The sequence below is a fragment of the Canis aureus genome, chromosome 5 (assembly GCF_053574225.1).
Source record: "Canis aureus isolate CA01 chromosome 5, VMU_Caureus_v.1.0, whole genome shotgun sequence".
Lineage (NCBI taxonomy): Eukaryota > Metazoa > Chordata > Mammalia > Carnivora > Canidae > Canis > Canis aureus.
In genome coordinates, this window is record NC_135615.1 from 36,633,674 (window position 1) to 36,651,711 (window position 18,038).

Here is an 18,038-nt window from a genome sequence, read left to right on the forward strand (position 1 = left end):
TAATCACCAAACCCAAGGTTGCCTAGTTTTTACTATGTTGTCTAGAAGTTTTAGAATTTTTCATTTTATATTTAGATCTATTGATTCATTTTGAGAATTAATTTTTGGGAGAGGTGTAAAGTCTGCATCTATATTCTTTTTGTTTGTTTACATTTGGATGTCTAATTGCTCCAGCATGGACATTTGCTACAAAGATCCCTGTCTCCATTGAATTGCCTTTGTTCCTTTGTCAAAGATCACTTGACTATATTAGTGTTAGTCTATCTCTAAGCTTTCTATTCTGTTCCACTGATTTATTTTTGTGTTCTTCATACTATACCACACTATCTTGAACGTTGTAGCTTTATATGGTAAATCTTAAAAATCAGGTAGTGTAAATCCTCTGATTTTGTTTTTCTTCATTATTGTGTTGGCTACCCTGGGTCTTTTGCCTTTCCATATAAACTTTACAATGAGTTTATTAGTATATACAAAATAATTTCCTGGCATTTTAATTGGCATTGCATTGAATCTATAGATCATTTTGGGAAGAATTGACATCTTAAAAATATTGAATCTTCTTATCAATGAACATAAAATATCTCTCCATTTATGTAGATATACCTTGATTTCTTTCATCAGAATTTTGTAGTTTTCCTCATATAGATCGTTTACATCCCACAAATTTTGCTATGTAATATTCTCATTTTAATTTAGTTAAAAGTATTTAAAATTTTATTGTGACTTCTTTTTTTTTATTGTGACTTCTTATTTGACTCATATATTTAGAGATCTGTTGTTTAATCTCTACATACTTTGGGATTTTCCAGGTATGTTTTGTTAAATTTACACCTAAGTATTTCAGTTATTTTGGTGCTAATTATAAGTGGTATTATGCTTTAAATTTCAAAATCCAGTTGTTCCTTGCTGCTATATAAAAGAGCAATTGGCTTTTATGTATTAACTTAGTATCCTGCAAATACCTGGCTATACTTTCTTATTGATTTCAGAAATTTTTGTTGATTCTTTGGGATTTTATACATAGACAATCATATCATCTGCAAACGTAGATAATATTTCTTCCTTCCCAAAATATGTACATTTCCTTCCCTTGTCTTACTGCATTAGCTAGGGCTTCCAGTAGGATTTTAAAAAGGAATGGTGAGAGGAAACATCCTTATCTTGTACCTGTTATTAAGTGAAAATCATCTAGTTCCTCCTATTTTTGTTAAGATTTTATTTATTCATTCATGAGAGACAGAGAGACAGAGAGAGAGAGGGGCAGAGACACAAGTAGAGGGAGAAACAGGCTCCATGCAAGGAGCCTGATGTGGGACTTGACTCTGGGACCCTAGGATCATGTACCAAACTGCAGGCAGATGCCCAACCACTGAGCCACACAGGCATCCCTAGTTTCTCACTATTAAATACAATGTTAGCTGTATACTTTTTTTTTTAGCTGTATACTTTTTTTGTAAGTTGTTTGTCAGTTGAGGAAGTTCCTCTCCCTAGTTTGCTAAGAGATGATGATGATGATGATGATGATGATAATGAATGGATTGTTGTTAGATTTTATCTAATACTTTTCTCTGCATCTATTAATACCATCACATGATTTTTCTTCTTCAGCCTTTTGATGTGATAGATTACATAATTTGATTTTTTTAAGTGAACTCTGTGCCCAACATGGGGCTCAAACTCATGATCTTGAGATCTAGAATCTCATACTCTACCAACTGAGCAAGCCAGGTATTCCTGATTTTTAAATGTTAAATAAGCCTTTCATACCTGGAATAAATGCCATTGGGTCATGGTATATAATTTTATACATCATTACGTTTGGTTTGCCAATATTTTGTTAAAGTTTTTTGCATCTATGTTCATAAGATATATTGTTTTGTAATTTTCTTTTATTATCTCTGTCTGATTTTAATATTAGACACATATGGCCTCATAAAATGTACTAGGAAGTGTTCCTTCTGTTTTTGTTTTGTTTTGTTTTTTTTAAGAGATTGACAAAATTGGCTTCATTTCCTCTTTAAGTGCTTGGAAGAGGAGTCCAAGATGGCCAAGGAGTAGGAGACCTTAGTTTTGTCTGGTCCCAAGAATTCAGCTAAATAGCTATTAAATCATCTGAATACCTGTGAACTCAACAGGAGATCTAAGAAAAGAATTGCTGCAATTCTACAAATAGAAAAGCAAACACTTTCTGCAAGATTGACAAAATAGAAAAACTCACCTCAAGAAAGAGAACAAGAGGCAGTACTGACTGCCAGAGACCTAATCATTATGGCTATAAGTAAGATGTTGGAACTAGAGTTTGGAATAAGGATTATAAAGATCTTAGATGAGCTTGATAAAAGCATTGTAAACAATAGAGAATGCCTTTCTGGAGAAATAAATGAATAAAATTGAATCAAGTTGGAATCAAAAAGGCTATTAATGAGATGCAATAAAAATGGAGGCTCTAACTGCCAGGATAAATGAGGCAAAAGAGAAAATTAGTGATATAGAAGACAAAATGATGGAGAATAAAAAATCTGAGAAAAGGAGAGATAAACAACTACTGGATCATGAGGGGAGATTTTGAGAGATAAGTGATACCATAAATCGAAACAATATTAGAATAATTCAAATCTCGGAGGAAAAGAAAAGGGGAGGCAGAAGGTATACTGGAGCAAATTATAGCAGAGAACTTCCCTAATATGGAGAAAGAAACAGGCATTCAAGTCCAGGAGGCACAAGAAGTGCTGCCTTCAGCCCAGGGCCTGATCCTGGAGACCCTGGATCGAGTCCCACATCAGGCTCTCTGCATGGAGCCTGCTTCTCCCTCCGCCTGTGCCTCTCTCTTTCTTTCTCTCTGTGTCTCTCATGAATGAATAAATAAAATCTTAATAAAAAAAAGAAAATCTCAGAGACAAAGAGAAAATCCTTAAAGCATTGGGACATGAGGTCTATAACCTACCATAGTAGAAACATTAGACTGATGCAGACCTATCCACAGAGACATGGCAGGCCAGAACTGACTGGCATGATATATTCAGGGCGCTAAATGGGAAAAATATGCAGCCAAGAATACTTTATCCAGCAAGGCTGTCATTCAAATTAGGGGAGGGTGCCTGGGTGGCTCAATGGTTGAGCATATGCCTTTGGCTCAGGTCTTGATCCCAGGGTCCTGGGATTGAGTCTCACATTGGGTTCCCTGAGGGGATCCTGCTTCTCCCGCTGCCTATGTCTCTGCCTCTCGCTGTTTGTCTGTCATGAATAAATAAATAAACTCTTTTTTTAAAAAAAGGAAGAAATAGAAAAGCTTCCAGGACAAACAGAAACTAAAAGAATTGTGATCTTCCACCCCTTCAAGAAATATTAAAGGATGGGCAGCCCGGGTGGCTCAGCGGTTTAACGCCGCCTTTAGCCCAGGGTATGATCCTGGAGACCCCGGATTGAGTCCCACGTCAGGCTCCCAGCATGGAGCCTATTTCTCTCTCTGCCTCTTTCTCTCTCTCTCTCTCTCTCTCTCTCTGTCTGTCTCTTATGAATAAATAAATAAAATCCTTAAAAATAAATAAAATATATTTTTTTAAAAAGAAATATTAAAGGGTATCCTTTAAGCAGAGAGAGCACCCAAAAAGTAACATAGACCACAAAGGAACAGAAACAATATACAGAACAGTGGCTTTACAGGTAATACAATGGCACTAAATTCATATCTTTCAACAGTTACTCTGAATGTGAATAGGCTAAATGCCTCAATCAAAAGACACAGGGTATCAGGTTTGCTAAAAAAAAAAACAAAAAAAAAACAAAAATCAAGACCCACTGATATGCTGTCCCCAAGAGACTCATTTTAGTCTTCCAATTAAAAGTGAGGGGGTGGAAAACTATCATGCTAATGAACATCAAAAGAAAGCTGGGGTAGCAATCCTTATATCAAACAAATTAGATTTTAAAGCAAAAAATGTAGTAAGAGTTGAAGAAGGACAGTATATCTTAATTAAAAGGACTATCCAAAAAATATCTAACCATTGTACAGGCTTATGCCCCTAACATGGGAGTAGCCAATTATATAAACCAATTAATAACCAAATTAAAGAAACACATTGATAATAATACAATAATACTAGGGGACTTTAACACCCCACTCATGGCAATGGACAGATTATCGAAGCAGAACATCAACAAGGAAACAAGGGCTTGAATGACACACTGGATTATATGGATTTTACATATATATTCAGAGTATTCCATCCTAGAGTAACAGAATACACATTCTTCTTGAGTGCACATAGAACATTCTCTAGAGTACATCGCATACTGGGTCACAAATCAGGTCTCAACTGGTACCAAAAGATTGGGATTATTCCTTGCATATTTTCAGACAACAATGCTTTGAAACTGGAACTCAATAACAAGAGGAAAATTGGAAAGAATTCAAATATATGAAGCTTAAAGAGCATCCTACTAAAGAATGAATGAATCAATCAGGAAATTAAGGAAGAATTTTAAAAATTCATGAAAACAAATGAAAATGAAAACAACTGTCCAAAATCTTTGGGATGCAGTAAAGATGGTCCAAAGAGGGAAGTATATAGCAATACAATCCTTTCTCAAGAAATAAGGAAGGTCTCAAATACGCTTCCTAATCTTATACCTAAAGGAACTGGAGAAAAACAGCAAATAAAGCCTAAGCCCAGCAGGAGAAGAGAACTGATAAAAATTAGAGAAGAATTCAATGAAATAGAAACTAAAAGAACAGTAGAACATGTCAATAAAACTAGGAGCTGGTTCTTTGAAAGAATTAATAAGGTTGACAACTCCCTGGCCAGATTTACTAAAAACAAAAGAGAAAGGACCCAAGTAAGTAAAATCATGAATGAAAGAGGAGAGATCACAACCAACACCAAAGAAATATAAACAATTATAAGAACATTGTATGAGTAACCATGTGCCATGAAATTAGGCAATCTGAAAGAAATGGATGCATTCCTAAAAATGTATAAACTTCCTAAACTAAAACAGGAAGAAATAGAAAACCTGAACAGATCCATAACCAGCAAGAAAATTTAAGCAGTAATCAAAACCTCCCAACAAACAAGAGTCCAGGGCTAGATGGGTTCCCAGGGGAATTCTGTCAAACATTTAAAGGAGAATTAATACCTATTCTTCTGAAACTGATTCAAAAAAATAGAAATGTAAGGAAAACTTCCAAACTCTTTCTATGAGGCCAGCATTACCTTCATTCCCAAACAAGATGAAGACCTCCCCCCAAAAAGGAGAATTACATGCCAATATCCTTGATGAACATGGATGCAAAAATTCTTACAAAGATACTAGCCAATAGGATCCAACAATACATTAAAAGGATTATTCACCATGATCAAGTAGGATTTATTCCTGGGCTATAATGGTGGTTCAACATCTGCAAACCAATCAATGTGATACACTACTTTAATGAAGAAAAGGATGAGAACTATGTGATCCTCTCAATGGATGCAGAAAAAGCATTTGACAAAGTACAGCATCATTTCTTGATTAAAATTCTTCACAGTATAGGGATAGAGGAAACCATATCTTAATATCATAAAAGTTATCTATGAAAAGCCCACAGTGAATATCATTCTCATAATATATTCCCCCTAAGGTCAAGAACATGACAGGGATGTCCACTGTCATCATTTGTTCAATACAGTTATAGAAGTCCTAGCCTCAGCAATCAGACATCAAAAAGAAATAAAAGACATCCAAATTGTCAAAGAAGAAGTCAAACACTCACTCTTCACTGATGACATAATACTCTATGTGGAGAACCCAAAGACTCCATCCCCAAATTTCTAGAACTCATATAGGAATTCAGCAATGTGCCAGGATATAAAATCAATGCACAGAAGTCATTTGCATTTCTATACTCTAACAATGAGACAAAAGAAAGAGAAATTAGGGAGTTGATCCCACTTATAATTGCACCCAAAGCCATGAGATACCTAGGAAAAAACGTAACCAAAGAGGCAAAGAATCTGTACTCAGAAAAATATTGAACAGTCATGAAAGAAATTGAGGAAGATACAAAGAAATGGCAAAACATTCCATGCTCAAGGAGAGGAAGAACAAATATTGTTAAAATGTCTATGTTACCTAGAGCAATTTATACATGCAATGCAATCTCTATCAAAATAACATCAACTTTTTTTTTTCCATAGAGCTGGAACAAATAATTCTAAAATTTGCATGGATCCAGAAAAGACCCTGAATAGCCAAAGGAATGTTGAAAAAGAATACCAAAACTGGTGGCATCACAATTCCAGACTTCAAGCTCTATTACAAACCTGTAATCATCAAGACACAGTATGGTAGTGGCACAAAAACAGACACATAGCTCAATGGAGCAGAATAGAGAACCTAGAAATGGACCCTCAACTCTTTGGTCAACTGGTCTTTGACAAAGCAGGAAAGAATATCCAATGGATAAAAGACACTCTCTTCAAAAAATGCTGTTGGAAAAATTGGACAGCCACATGCAGAAGAATGAAATTAAAACGTATCCTTACAGCATGCACAAAAATAGATTCAAAATGGGTGAAAAACCAAAATGTGAGAAAGGAATCCATCAAAATCCTAGAGGAGAACACAGGCAGCAACCTCTGTGACCCTGGATGAAGCAGGTTCTTGGTGGACACATCTCCAAGACAAGGGAAACAAAGGCAAATATGAACTTTTGCGACTTCAAGATAAAAAGCTTTTGCACAGAAAAGGAAACAGTCGTTAAGCCAAAAGACAACTGACAGAATGGGAGAAGATATTTGCAAATGTCTTATCAGACAAAGGGCTAGTATCCAAAAATCTGTAAAGAACTTACCAAACTCAACATCCAAAGAACAAATAATCCAATCAAGAAACAGGCAGAAGATAAGAACAGACATTTTCCCAAAGAAGACATACAAATGGCCAACAGACGCATGAAAAAATGTCCACATCACTTGCCATCTGGGAAATACAAATCAAAACCACAATGAGATACCACCTTATACTGATCATAATGGCTAAAATTAACAAGTTGGGAAATGATAGATGTTGGCAAGGATGCAGAGAAAGGGGAACCCTCTTACACTGTTGGTGGGAATGCAAAGTGGTGCAGCCACTCTGGAAAACAGTACGGAGGTTCTTCAAAAAGTTGAAAATAAAGCTACCTATGACCAAGCAATTGCACTAGTAGGTATTTATCCCAAAGATACAAATGTAGTGGTCTGAATGGGCACCTGCACCCCAATACAGCAGCAATGTCCACTATAGACAAACTAGGGAAAGAGTCCAGATGTCCATTGACAGATGAATGGATAAAGAATATGTGGTGTATATATACAATGGAATACTACTCAGCCATCAAACAAATGAAATCTTGCCATTTGCAATGACGTGGATGGAATTAGAGGGTATCATGCTAAGCAAAATAAATCAAATAGAGGAAGACAATTATATGATCTCACTCATATCTGGAATTTAAGAAACAAAACAGAATCAGGAGAAGGGAGGGAAAAATAAAACAAGAGGATATCAGACAGGAGACAAACCATAAGAGACTCTCAATTATAGGAAATGAACTGAGGGTTGCTAGAACGGAGGGGATTTGGGGGATGAGGTAACTGGATGACAGACATTAAGGAGGGCCCATGATGTAATGAGCACTGAGTGTTATAGAAGATTGATAATAGGACACCTAGGTGACTCAGTGGTTGAGGGTTTGCCTTGGCTCAGGTGTCATCCCAGATTGCCAGGATCGAGTCCCACATTGGGCTCCCTGCATGGAGCCTGATTCTCCCTCTGCCTGTCTCTGCCTCTCTCTGTGTGTATCTCTCATGAATAAATAAATAAATAAATAAATAAATAAATAAATAAATAAATAAATAAAACCTTAAAAAAATAAGACAGATGAATCACTGAACTCTACCTTTGAAACTAATAATACACTATATGTTAACTAATTGAATTTAAATGTTAAAGACCAAAAAATGTTTGGTAGAATTGGAAACTATTTGGGCCTGGTGATTTCTACTTTGGAAGTTTATTAATTGTTGATTCAATTTCCTTTAAATATATAAACTTCTTCAGATTATCTGTTTCTCCTTGGATGAGTTTTGGTCAATTTTGTCTTTCAAGAAATTGGACTATTTCATCTAAGTTACCAAGTTTGTGGTATAGGAGTTGTTGATAATATTCATTTATTATCATTTTAAATGACCATATGGTCAGTACTCATGGTTCCTCTTGCATTTCCAATATTAGTAATTTGTATCTTTTTTCTTTTTTGCTTTGGTTAACTTGGTTAGAGGTTTATTGATCTAAGTTATATTTTTGAAGAAACAGATTTTGGTTTCGTTGATTTTATCTTTTGTTTTCTTGGTTTATAATTTCATTGACTTTTACTGAAATTTTAATTATATCTTCTCTGTTACTCTGGATTTAATTTGCTTTTATTTATCTAGTTTTCTTATGTGAAAGCTTAGATTATCAATTCTGGATCTTTTTTCTTTTCTAATGCATGTTTTCAATGTTATAATTTTTTCTCTAAGCACTGCTTTTGCTGCATCCCACGAATTTTGCTGTGTAGTATTTTCATTTTCATTTAGTTCAAAGTATTTAAAATTTATTATGTGACTTTATATTTGACTCATATGCTATTTAGAGGTCTGTTGTTTAATGTCCACATACTTGGGATTTTCCAGCCACCTTTCTATTACCAATTTCTATTTCTATTTCACTGTGGTCTGAGAGCTTATTTTGTTATTTTATTTTATTTTATTTTATTTTATTTTATTTTATTTTACTCAAAAGATTGTATTCACTTGTTTGAGAGAGAGTGAGAGAGCACAAGTGGGGGAAGCTACAGAGGGAGAGGGAGAAGCAGTCTCCCCACTGAGCAGGGGCTCGATGTCAGAACCTCAGGATTATGACCTGAGTCATAGGCAGACACTTAACCAACTGAGCCACCCAGGTGCCTTCTGAGAGCTTACTTCGTATGATTTCTATCCTCTTAAGTTTTTTAAGGTGTGTTTTATGGCTCAGGATGTGGTCTGTCTTGGCGAATGTTCTATATGATCTTAAGAATTGTGCATTCCTTGGTTGTTTAATAACATATTCTATAAATGTCACTTAGACCCAGTTGGTTGATGGTGCTATTTAGTTCAACTATGTTCTTACTGATTTTTTTTCTGAATCTGTCATTTACTTGTTAAAGGGCTTTAAACCTCCAAGTGTAATAGTGGATTTGTCTATTTCCCTTTGCATTTCTATCAAGTTTTTTGCTTCATGTATTTTGCGGGTCTGTTGTTAGGTGCATCCAAGATTACACTTTGAGAATAGTTTTGTCTCCTTGGAAAACTGATGGCTTTTTCATTGTGTAATGTTCATCTTTATCTGTCATACTTTTCCTTGCTCTAAAATCTGCATTGTGTCAAATTTAAATGGATCTTCTAGCTTTCTTTGGATTACTGGCCATGTAGTATATCTTTCTCCATCTATCTCTGTTTAACCTGTGTGTTTCTATTTAAAGTGTGTTTCGGGGCACCTGGGTGGCTCAGTCGGTTAAATGTCTGCCTTCGGCTCAGGTCATGATCCCAGGATCCTGGAATTGATCCCACATCAGACTCTCTACTCAGCAGAGCACCTGTTTCTCCCTCTTCTTCTGCCTGCCACTACCCCTGCTTATGCTCTCTCTCTCCTTCTCTGTCTGTCAAATAAGCAAATACAATCTTAAAAAAAATACGGTAAATTTCATGGGGTGCCTGGGTGGCTCAGTCAGTTAAGTGTCAGACTTTTGCTTTTGGCTCAGGTCATGATCTCAGGGCGGTGAGATTGAGCCCTACAATCTCCACGCTCAGCACAGAGTCTGCTTGATTCTCTCTCTCTCTCTCTCTGCCCCTCCCCCTTGCTTGTGCCCTCTCTCACTCTCTCTCACTCTCCTTCTCAAAATAAATACAGGCTTAAAAAATAAAATACAGTGGTTTTCTTGTAGACAAAGTATAGTTTGATCTTATTTTTATCTACTTGGGTAGTCTATCTTATAATAGGTGTATTTAGATATTGACATTTATTTTTTAAAAGATTTATTAATTTGAAAAAGAGTGTGCCTGTATACATGTGCAAGTGGGAAGAGGGGCAGAGGGAGAGGGAGGGAAAGAATCCCAAGCAGACTCCCCATGGAGGTCACCTTCAGGATCAGTCTCATGACCCTGACATTATGACTTGAGCCAAAACTAGGAGTCTGATGGTTATCGAACTGAGCCACCTAGGCGACCCTAGGCCATTGACACTTAAAGTGATTATTGATACAGTTGGATTGGTATTTACTATGTTTTGACTATATTTGTTGCCTTTGTTTTTTATTTTCCTTTTTTTTTCGTCTTCCACTCTTTTTCTGCCTTCTCTAGTTTTGACTGGGCATTTTATGTGATTTTAGTTTCTGTCCTCTCTTACTTTTTTAAAAAAATATTATTTAAATTCCACTTAGTTAACATATAATGTTATATTGGTTTTAGGTGTACAACATAGTGATTCACGACTTTCATACAACACCCAATGCTCATAATAGCAAATGCACCCTTTAATCCCCATCACCCACTTAATCTATCCCCCAACCAACCACCCCTCTGATAACCATCAGTTTGTTAGAGTGAAGGGTCTGTTCCATGGTTTGCCTCTCTCTCTTTTATCCTCCTTTGCTCATTTGTTGTGTTTCTTAAATTCCACATGTAAGTGAAATCATATGGTATTTGTTTTTCTCTGACTGGCTTATTTTGCTTAGCATTAATATTCACCCGTGTCACTGAAAACAGTAAACTTTCATTCTTTTTTATGACTGAGTAATATGTGTATATATATATGTATCACATTTTTATGACTAATATTCCATAACATATATACATATATACATACACCACAGTAATATTCTATTATATATACATATATATACATATACCACATTCTTTTTTATGACTGAGTGATATTCCATTACACACACACACACACACACACACCCCACATCTTTATCCATTCATCTGTTGATGGACACTTAGGCTATTTCTGTAGTTTGGCTATTGTAAATAATGCTGCTATAAACATAGGGGTGCATGTATCCATTTTATTTAATATTTTTTAATTCTTTGAGTAAATATCTAGTAGTGCAATTGCTAGAGGGTAGGGTAATTCCATTTTTAACTCTTTGATGAAACTGTACTGTTTTCCACAGTGGTTGCACCAGTTTGTATCCCCACCAACAATGCAGGAGTGTTTCCCTTTCTCCATATATTCACCAAAACCTGTTGTTTTTTTGTGTTGTCAAACCAAAGAGGTGAAAGATGCTGTAACAAACAATTATAAGATTTGTATGGAACAACAAAAGTCCCCAAATAGCCAAAGAAACCTTGAAAAAGAAAAGCAAAGCTGGAGATATCACAATGCTGGGCTTCAAGTTACATTACAAAGCTGCAGTGATCAAGACAGTAGGGTGCTGGCACAAAAAAATAGACACATAGATCAATAGAACAGAAAACCCAGAAATGTATCCACAACTATATATGGCCAGATAATCTTCAACAAAGCAGGAAAGAATATCCAATGGAACAAAGACAGTCTTCAACAAATAGTGTTGGGAAAACTAGACAGCAACCTGCAGAAGAATGAAACAGGATGACTTTCTTACACCATACACAAAAATGAATTAAAAATGGATTAAGACCTAAATATGAGACCTGACACCATAAAAATCCCAGAGTAGAATACTGGCAGTAACCTCTTTGACATGGCCATAGCAACTTCTTTCTAGATATGTCTCTAGAGGCAAGGGAAACAAAAACAAAATAACTGTTGGGACTTCATCAAGATAAAATGCTAGGGCACAGTGAAACAACAAAACTAAAAGGCAATCTATGAAATGGGAGAAGATATTTGCAAATAATATATCTGACAAAAGGTTAATATCCAAAATATATAAAGAACTTACCAAACTCAGCACCCAAAAAATGAATAATACATGAACAGTCATTTCTTCAAAGATGTACAAATGCACCATAGACACATGAAAATATTCTCAACATCACTCATTGTCAGGGAAACATAAATCAAAACCACAATGAATTATCACCTCACATCTGTCAGAATGGCTAAAATAAAAAGCACAAGAAAGAGTAAGTGTTGGCAAGGATATCGAGAAAAAGGAACCCTCATGCACTGCTGGTGGGAATGCAAACATGTGGACTCACTAGGGAAAACAGTATGGAGGTTCCTCAAAAAATTTAAAAAAAGAACTACCCTGTGATCCAATGATTACACTACTGGGTATTTACAAAGAAAACAAAAACTCTAATTTGAAAAGATGTATACACCGCTATGTTTATAGCAGTATTATTACAATAGCCAAATTATAGAAGCATCCCAAATGTCCACTGATAAATGAATGGATAAAGGAGATGTGGTGTATAGGTACAAAGGAATATTACTCAGCCATAAAAAGAATGAAATCTTGTCATTAGTAACAACATGGACAAATCTAGAGAATATAATACTAAGTGAAATAAGTCAAGCAGAGAAAGACAAATAGCATGTGATTTCACTCATATTTGAATTAAAACAAAATAAATGAACAAAGGGGGAAAAAAGACAAACAAAAAAAAAGCTTTTAACTATAGAGAACAAACTGATGGTTACTAGAGGGAGGTTGATGGATGAAATAGGTGAAGGGGATTAAGAGTATACTTACCGGGATCCCTGGGTGGCGCAGCGGTTTGGCGCCTGCCTTTGGCCCAGGGCGCGATCCTGGAGACCCGGGATCGAATCCCACATCGGGCTCCCGGTGCATGGAGCCTGCTTCTCCCTCTGCCTGTGTCTCTGCCTCTCTCTCTCTCTCTGTGACTATCATAAATAAATTAAAAAAAAAAGAACTACTATATAGTCCAGCAATCCCACATCTGAATATATTTCTGAAGAAGTTGAAATCGCTATTTAAAAAAATATCTTAAAAAATAAAAATAAATAAAAAAGATATCTTCACTCCCATCTTCATTGCAGTATTATTCACAATAGCCAAGACATAGAAACAACCTAAGTGTCCATCAATGGATGAGTTTATGTATGTTTATATACCCATTATGCATATATATGTATATGCACATACATATGTATATACACTTATTTATACACATATTTCACACATATATGTATATGCCTGTGTCTGTGTGTGTGCACCATAAAAACAGGAAATCCCACTACCCAAAAATGTGGACAGAACTTGAGACCATATTCTAAAAGAAATAAGTCAGAAAAAGACAAATACTGTACAATCTCTCATATATGTGTACTCTAAAAGCATCAGACTTGTAGAAATGCATAGAATAGTGCTTATCAGACTAGAGACTGAACAAAAGGTTAAATGTTGGTCAAAAAGCATAAATTTAGTTATAAGGTACTTAAGTTCTGGGGATATAATGTATAGCATGATGACTTTGGTTATTGTATTATATATTTGAAAGTTGCTATCAGATAAAGCTTTAATGTTCTCACCATAAAACAACCACCATAGGGGATCCCTGGGTGGCACAGCGGTTTAGCGCCTGCCTTTGGCCCAGGGTGCGATCCTGGACACCCAGGATCGAATCCCACGTCAGGCTCCCGGTGCATGGAGCCTGCTTCTCCCTCTGCCTATGTCTCTGCCTCTCTCTCTCTCTCTGTGTGACTATCATAAAAAAAAACAACCACCATAAAATGGTAATTATGTAGGATAAAGGATGTGTTAGCTAACCTTATTGTGGCAAACATTTTGCAATATATACATAAATCAGCACCTTTAACTTACACAATGTTGTATGTCAACTATATTTCAATAAAGCTAGAAAAAAAAGTGTGGGGAAAAGCAGAAAAGCACAGATATTAGTTATAGCCCAGGCACAGGGTCGCTAAAGACCAAGACGTGATCACAGGATTATAGAATACTTCCCCTCTCCCCACAACATACCACCACATCAGTAAGCCTCCTGTGTAACAGAAGATTGCAACTGAAAGAAGTGCATGACTCAGACTTTATTTAAGAAGGAGTATTGGGATGCCTGAGTGGCTCAGTGGTTGAGCGTCTGCCTTTGGCTCAGGGCGTGATCCTGGAGTCCTGGGATCGAGTCCCGCATTGGGCTCTGCGTGGAGCCTGCTTCTCTCTCTGCCCATGTCTCTGCCTCTCTCTGTTTCTCTCATGAATAAGTAAAATCTTTTTTTAAAAAAAAAGAATATCAAGGGAAATCCAAAGACAACAGGAGAGACAAAAGCAAGCAATTAGAAGAAATTTTAACTTCTGACACCTACAGCTAGGAGTAAAAACAGCTTCTAGGTAAATCAAACAGTAAAAACAACATAGTCCCTAGCAAGAAAATAAAAATTTCACACAAAAAGCCTATTTACTTAATTTCCTGTTACCTGGTACAACATGTCCAGCTTTCAGAAAAATTTACAGGGAACATTAAAAGAAATAAAGCCACAGGCTGAAGAGACAGAGCAAACAGAATCAAATTCAGATATGACACCCACCTAGAAGCAGCTCCTCATGCTCCTTCTGGAACCTCTGTCAGGTTCAGCCTCCTTGCCTCCACTCCAGCCTCTGCTGCAGCCTCCATCATGTCCACCAGGGTGACCTCGAAGTTCTACAAGATGTCCACCTCTGGTCCCTGGGCCTTCAGTAGCCTCTCTTACACAAGTGGGTCCGGCTCCCACATCAGCTCCTCTGCCTTCTCCCGGGTGGGCAGCAGCAGCAGCAGCTTCTGGGGTGGCTTGAACAGCAGCATGAGTGTGGTCGGGGGCTACAGTGGGCCCGGGGGCATGGGGGGCATTACAGCTGTCTCAGTGAACCAGAGCCTGCTGAGCCCCCTTAAGCTGGAAGTGGACCCCAACATCCAGGCAGTGCACACCCAGGAGAAGTTGCATATCAAGAGCCTCAACAAGTTTGCCTCCTTCATCAACAAGGTCAGGCACCTGGAGCAGCAGAACAAAATGCTAGAGACCAAGTGGGGCCTCCTGCAGCAGCAGAAAACCACTCAGCAACATAGATAACATGTTTGAGAGCTACATCAACAATCTCTGGAGGCAGCTGGACCTCTGGGGGCAGGAGAAGCTGAAGCTGGAAGTGGAGCTTGGCAACATGCAGGGGCTCATGGAGGACTTCAAGAATAAATATGAGGATGAGATCAGAGAGTGTGCAGACATGGAGAATGAATTTGTCCTCATCAAGAAGGGTGTGGATGAAGCTTACATGAACAAGATAGAACTGGAGTCCCGCCTGGAAGGGCTGACCGACAAGATCAACTTCTTAAGGCAGCTGTATTTAGGGGAGATGAGTGAGCTGCAGTTTCAGATCTTGGACATGTCCATGGTGCTGTCCATGGACAACAGCCCCTCCCTGGACCTGGACGGTCCATTGCTGATCATTGCCAAGGTCAAGGCCCAGTACGAGGACATCACCAACTGCAGCCGGCTGAGGCCAAGACCATGTACCAGATCAAGCATGAGGAGCTGCAGACATTGGCTGGGAAGCATGGGGATAACCTCTCACATGAAGACAGAGATTTCTGAGATGAACCCGAGCATCAGCTGCCTCCAGGCCAAGATCGAGGCCCTCAAAAACCAGAGGGCTGCCCTGGAGGCTGCCATAGCTGCTACCAAGCAGTGCGGGGAGTTGGCCATTAAGGACGCCAATGCCAAGGTGGCCGAACTGGAGGCCACCCTGCAGCGAGCCAAGCAGGACATGGCCCAGCAGCTGTGCGAGTACCAGGTACTCATGAACGTCAAGCTGGCCCTGGACATTGAGATCGCCACGTACCGCAAGCTGCTGGAGGTCGAGGAGAGCCGGCTGGAGTCTGGGATGCAGAACATGAGTATCCATATGAAGACCACCAGCGGCTACGCAGGTGGCCTGAACTTGGCCTATGGGGGCCTCACTAGCCCTGGCCTCAACTATGGCCAGAGCTCCTTCCAGTCCCCCTTTGGCCCTGGCGGTTCTTCCAGCCGCGGCAGTTCCTCCAAAGCTGTGGTCGTGAAGAAGATCGAGACTTGTGGATGGGAAGCTGGTGTCTGAGTCATCTGAAGTCCTGCCTAAGTGACCATGGGTCCTCCCAGCCTCCTTACTCTTGTGGCCCCCATAGAGCCTTTGGGGGAAAGAGCTGTGCAGGGGAGCCTTGCTACAAGAGACCCCCCTAAGGCTCAGTCCCAGTCCTCAGCCTACCTTTAGGGGGAGTCTACTGCCATGAGTACCCCCTCTTGTCCATGACCCCAGCGGAAAGCCAACTCAAGTGTCTTTTCCCAAATAAAGCCTCTCATGTAGCTGCCAGTACCCCCCAAAAGAATTCAGATATAACAGAGACATTGGAATTACAATACCTAGAATTTAAAATAATTAGCATTAATGTACTAAGGGCTCTAATGAAAGAAGTGAAAAACACACAAGGATAAATCGGTAATGAAAGCAGAGACAGAAAAATCTAAGAAAGGATTAAATGGAAATGCTAGAGTTGAAACCCAAATCAATTGTATATGAGTTTTTTTCTTAAAGCAAAAACCCAAACAACAAAGCAAATGTTTTCTCCAATTCTCCCAGGAAAATTTTCTTACCACAGAGTGGCTATTGCAATTGCTGCAACACAACCAAATGGAATTAAAATCTTCCATTAATTTGAAGATATGATGGAAAAGAAGTAGCACAAGCAAAGACTATCTTTAACAGAAGTCTAAAATGAGGAACTTGAGATGCAAAAACCTCTTTCATTCCTCTTCTCTTTATAGCCAAAAGTTTTTTCAAGTCATCTTTATAAAAAGTCTGTAGATCTACAATAACTTATTGTAAGTATATAACATGATTCAGTACTTTATCTTCTTCTTCTGTCAATATGGTAATTATTTCAGGTGATAGATGTAACCTTCAAGATTTCATGAAATAGGGCACCTGAGTGGCTTAGTCAGTTGAGCATCCAACTCTTGGTTTTGGCTCAGGGTCATGGGATCAGACTCCACATCTATCTCTGTGCTAGTGTGGAGTCTGCTTGTCTCTCTCTCTCTCTCTCTCTCTACTTCTTTCCTGCACATGCTCACTCTCTTCCTCTCCAATAAATAAATAAGTAAATAAGTAAGTAAGTAAATAAATAAATAAATAAATAAATAAATAAAATCTTTTTTTTTAATAAATAAAATCTTAAAAAAATATTTCGTGAAATAAGGTCTGACAATTCACCCTGCCATTTGAAGAAGAAAAATCAGATATTTAAGGATGTGAGGAAGAATGACAGAAGTCTGTTATCAGGCCTGGCACTTCCAAAGCTGGGTAGAATCCATGTGATTGATCACTATGTAGACGCTGAAGGGAGTTGGCCAAATGTTTTTTTGCTGGAAAACATTCCAGGCAGAGGGGGAAATCTAGAGCAAAAGCCATAAGGAAGATATGTTCTTGATATGTCCAAGGAACAGTACAAAGTTTGATGTGGTTGGAGCAGAGAAAAGATGATAAGTAGAGCAGTAGGAAATGAGGTAAGGATGGTAAGGGGAGAACAAGACAATTTGGGCTATTTTACAGTAAGGCTTTGCCTTGTTTTCTGAGTGAAATGGGAATCTAGGACTTCTCTTTTCAGGACGAGAGTGATATAGCTAAAGTCAGTCTGGTTGCCATGTTGAAAATACAATGCAGGGAGGAAAGGGTAAAAGCAGAAAGATACAATAAGAGGTGATTTCAGTCATCATAATGAGAGGTTATGACTACCTTGGACATGGTGGTAGCACCTGGGAAAATAAAATAGTAGGATTCTTGGTATTTTTTCAACTTTGAAAACTTCAAATCTATAGAAAACTTGCAAGAATCAGACAATGAAAATTCATATATCCTTCACTTGTATTTACTAATTGTTAACACTTACCTTATTATCTCTCTATATATACAGAGATATTTATGTATTTTTTAATATGTATTTGCACACGCACGTACATATATATGATATATATGTATATAGAGAGATAAAGATAAAATGTTAAATGATTTTTATAATGTTACA

The 18,038-nt window shown here is 37.8% G+C and overlaps 1 pseudogene; it reads left to right on the forward strand.

Moving 5' to 3' along the window:
- The first annotated feature begins 14,607 nt into the window (after positions 1–14,607).
- LOC144313397 (keratin, type II cytoskeletal 8 pseudogene) lies at positions 14,608–16,716 on the forward strand (annotated as a pseudogene).
- The last annotated feature ends 1,322 nt before the right edge of the window (positions 16,717–18,038 follow it).